The sequence below is a fragment of the Camellia sinensis genome, chromosome 9 (assembly GCF_055761805.1).
Source record: "Camellia sinensis isolate YWXY chromosome 9, ASM5576180v1, whole genome shotgun sequence".
In the NCBI taxonomy this organism is placed as follows: domain Eukaryota; kingdom Viridiplantae; phylum Streptophyta; class Magnoliopsida; order Ericales; family Theaceae; genus Camellia; species Camellia sinensis.
The window spans coordinates 191,193,295-191,198,245 of NC_138969.1; positions in this window are offsets into that span (position 1 = coordinate 191,193,295).

Below are 4,951 nucleotides of genomic sequence, written 5' to 3' on the forward strand. Positions count from 1 at the left end.
TTTGTCAGGTTAGAGATTTAGTTCAAGGGCAACCAGTATTTCATTCGCTAAGGCAAGGCAAAGAATGGCCAGATAGGGCTCATTGGTTCAATTGATCTGACAGTCACCAGTTAGATCACCTTTGTTCAACTCAGCAGACCCGTTATGGCACAGAGTCTAGAAGGAGTTGTGGCCATGATAGCGGCATTAAACCAGGGAATCGCCATGTAGGATGAGACCAATGCTGAAATGCAACACCCATCTGGGGCATCTACCACACATCCAGCCTCAAGACCCCAGCCGAACTTTGACCCACTTCTGCCAGCTGAGGATTTGCAGGGTCAAGATCCTCAAGAAGGGTTGGCTCAAGCTTAGGTTTTCAGATCCCTGGTGCAGCCTAATGAGGGGCTTTTTTGCCTTGGTATTAATGATCTCGATTCGACCTCGGTGAAAATTACGGACCATGAGAAGCAATTCAAAAAGGCATAGGGCCTTAACTCCATTCCTGACATTGAGGATTGGTACACCGAGGCTGCTGTAAGGCTCCCAGATAGATTTAGGATGCCACACATTGACCGTTTCGACGGGTTTGGAGATCCTATGGTACATATCCGGCTTTTCTTGGATGTCCTGAAATCGATGGGTCTGACTAAGCCTCGGAAACTCTCTCTGTATGGAAGAATCCTGTTGGGTATAGCAGCCACTAGTACGCCAAGTTAGAGGATGCAGTGAAGCAGAACTGGGAAGAGTTGGCTGAGGCCTTTGTTGATCAGTACTCTTACAATACCCAACTTGAAATAACTACTCAAGACCTTGAAGCAACCCATCAGAATCCTATAGAGTCTTTTGTAGAATTTATTGCAAGGTGGAGAGCAAATGCATCACAGATGACAAATCGCCCTTCTGAGAGGGACCAAGTGCGAATAGTGGTGCAGAACCTTGAGCATGATATGTTGCAAAAATTAATAGTCGCTTCACTATTCACTTTCAAAAGTTTGCATGAATCGGGGATTCAGATCGAGGATGCATTTAATAGAGGGATTATTCCTAGAACAAGTGAACTAACAAGGAGGGTAATTTTCGGGAATACCAATGCTGGCAATAGCACCATTCCCAAACCCACTGAAATCAATATAATCGCCACAGTCAACCCTTTTGCCAAATTAAACCCACAAATAGCCGGCCTAACCTGAGCTCAGGGAAAAACTTTCGCCCCCCTCTATATGAGCCTAGCTAGCGCACTAAAAGTCCTGATGGAAAGAAGGTATCTCAAACCCCTTGATCCTCAACTTCTGCCTGAACCACTCACTGCCAAACATAGCCCCACCAAATACTGCATGTATCATCAGCAGCGCAGTCATGGCATCGATTGTTGCTACCGCCTTTGTCATGAGGTTCAGAATCTCATTGACAACCAAACGATGGCTCCACCTCAAGACCCTAATGACCAAGTACCTCATCTATACCTCAATCTAATCCATGCATTGCTATCTACTTACAACCCCAACATATACATCACCCTAGTCCATTTACCCAAGCCTGAGGTGTTCATTCTAGAAAGCATGGACTTATGCATGATGGATGCACTCGAACCCCAATTATCTCAAACTCGTGAACCCATTACTTCTGAGCTGATGAGAATGATTAAAGATCTTCAGAAAACTGTGGCAGATCTGGCCTTTGGGATATTGCCTTCGTCATCGACCACATCACATGCCGAAAATTTCATGCCAAAAGGTTCCCCGATCTTGGGGCAAGCTGTGACTGAAAATGGCCAACCTAAAGCTATCTCAGGTCTGGGCAATGATGTGTCGACAACAACTGGGCTCCGCTCTGATATAGCGACCCAATCCTTTGACAAAGTGGAGGCAAGTGGCAAGAACAAGGTAGGGGCAAACATTGGTCCTTATGAACACCTTCAGTGGGCTGTTGAGGCTTTGAAGGTTGAAGGATTGAACAAATAGCAAGTGCTCGCAGTTGTTGCAAAGACTGTGGATGACACTTTTGCCACTCGGGATGAGAGCATTCTGAATTAGGGGGCAAAAAACGGAAATTGATGCTTTACTAGAAATACCCATCCTAATTCCAATCCCAAGCCTATGGATACCCGACCAACACCTGCTACTCCATTTTCCGATGTTTCTAAACCTAGTGTTTCCTCTTCCTCCAAACGAACCTTCACCCAACTCTATATAAGCCTAACTTGTGCATTGAAAGTATTGATGGAGAAAGGGTATCTCAAACCGCTTAATCCTCGGCCTTTCCCAGATCCCCTACCAGCTAAGCATGATGCTGCCAAGTACTGTGCCGTTCATTAACAAACCAGACATGACACTGATAGTTGTTTTCGTCTTTGCCATGAAATACAAGATTTGATTGATAGCGAGGTCATCGCCGCACTAGGTCCTACAAAGTCTATCGGCACTGGATTGATGAACTTGGGGGATAATGTGACTATGTGATCGGGGGGACGAACCACCTGCTGATGGCGCACATTTTTACTCCAGATATAGAGATAGCATGCATTGTTTTGGGCAATTTGCGAATGTTGTTTATTTTACTTTCTGACTTGGGTATTGAGTCAGTTCTGTTGTGTTGTATTGAGTCTGTCTTTTTGTATTGAGTCAGTCCGGTTGTGTTAGAGTTGGGTGATTTCGGGGGTGTTACCTTGGACATCATTATCTTGTTTTGTGTTTGTCTTTTATACTATTTATTTTGAGTTTGTTTCTACTATGAAGCCAGTTGTGCCAGCAAATCTGAATGAAACGATAGTGTTTTTTACCTACTTTTCTGTGCCTTGAAATCATTGCATTGACCTAAGTTTTTCAAAACTTTTCTAACACTGTGATGAAAACAAAGAGGAAGGAATTCCTCGGGATTTACAAAAATTTGATCAACTAAGAGGAAGAGAGGCATGCTAAGCCTTTAATGAATGAGATCATGTTTGTTAATGTGAGTACTGAGAAGGATCCTGGCTTGATCTAGATTGGTTCTACATTATCTTCAGCACGAGCGACTACTCGCTTTCTTAAAAGATTTCAAAAAATGTTTTGCGTGGTCCTATGAAGACATGCGTGGAATCACTTTCGAAATTGTACAGCATAGGATCACTCTCGGCCTCGAGACTTGACCCCTTTTGCTTTCAAACCTTGAACCTTGACTCAGAATGTTCAACAATCAACCAAAATATAAGGCTTGTATGGCCGGATCGGAGGCACCCCTTGAACTAGGGGCAAGAAGGTCAGATCAAGAAGGTCAAATGTCATCAAAGGAAGCATGCAAAGCTAGATCAGAAGTAGCCCTTGAACTAGGGGCAAAAATGTCAGATGTGTTCAAAGATTCAAAAGATGGGTCATTCCGCAAACCAATGAAGATTGGAAAGAAATCCAAATCCTAGCACGGAGAGAAGAAAGTTTTTACTGAAGGACAGTCGAGTTCCTATCCATGACACTAGGGGTAAATTCAGACCCCAATTGGATGGACTCCTACATCATCAGCGAATAACAACCATTCTCATGAATTTAGATGGCTTAGAGATCTTATGACCAATCAACATGGACAAAGTTAAACTTTTTTATCCTTGAAAGGGTCGCTGGGCCGAAATCCCATAAGGGCGACCTAGGCAAAAGTTAGAGCAAGAAAAAGAAAAGAAAAGAACAAAAATGAAAAAAATGAAAAGAAAAAGAAAAGAAAAGAAAAGAAAAGAAGAAAAAGAAGAAAAACAGAGCTCGCAAGGTTGAAAACCCGAAAGGGCGGCTTTGGCAAAAGTTAGAGTGTAAAAGGAAAGTGTCAACACCCGAGTGAACCTCAACCCGGAACTACGTACGGGCTGATTTCCATGTTTGGGATATGTAGGTAACTTCATTCTGAAGTCCGGCCCCAATCATTTTCAGCCTGCTTGGCTCATCCATGTTGATTGATTTATCCTTGTTCAAACTCAGTTATCTTATCCATGTGCAAATTGGCTTGTTTTTGTTCAAATTAGGACTGTCCTATTCCGTTAGAGAGATTTAGCTGGAAGATAATTCAAGTTCAGATATGAGGTTGTGCATCTCAAGAGTAAATTCTATGTTGGTCGAGCAGTGGTCATTTGCAAAAACAATTTTGGAATTATTTTTAATGAGGTTGACTAGTTTTCTCAAAAATTATTTTATTTTTCCAAAACTGGACTATTTCTTGGACCTAAAAAAGGAAAATTTTCATTGCTCACAACCTGACTTGCATGATTTCGAATCAGAAAATCGAACAAGTATGTTAATCTAACTCTCATGTTGGTTAAAATTGTTTTAGCAGAAAGCCAAAAAACAAAAAAATGGTCAAAATGATGAACTAGGGGCACAGTCGAGTAAGGTTTTCTGTCTTTTCCCCTTTATCAATGCATTTGCTAGAAAGGGCACAACTGAAGCTAATAACAGAGGCCAAAAGACTTTCTCATCCTCCAAGCAGCAAGGTATCAAGCCAAGTGCGAAGCACAAGCTGGAATGGAGTAGGATATTCCATTCCCTCATTCGGACAGGTTTGATCACATCCAAACTGGCTAAGGACATCGTCAACCGATGTTAGTTACGGATCTGCTGCACATCCAGTCACATCACAACTCCTTTGTGGGAAAGCTCACTAGTTGTGAGAAGAAGAATGAGAATCTAGTATAATACTAGGGGCAAGAGTCCACAACTTCCTGCTTATCCATCAACCACCCAGGGGAGGGATAAAAAAATAAGAGAGATTGAAGAATAAAGAGATGTACGCTGAGAGAAAAGTGAGGAAGAAACGACTTTTTCATAGATAAAAAGATTGAGTGCTAGAGTGACGTGAGAAACACAAGGGAGAAAGGGTGGGAAACAATATCCAGAGAAATAGGTTCCTTGTAAATCAAGAGGTCTCCCACCGATGGATAACAGAGTATCTGATTGTTGTGTTTGTTGTTTTTGGTTTGTCTCGATTCTTGTTTTGAGTCGTTTTGAGTATCAAT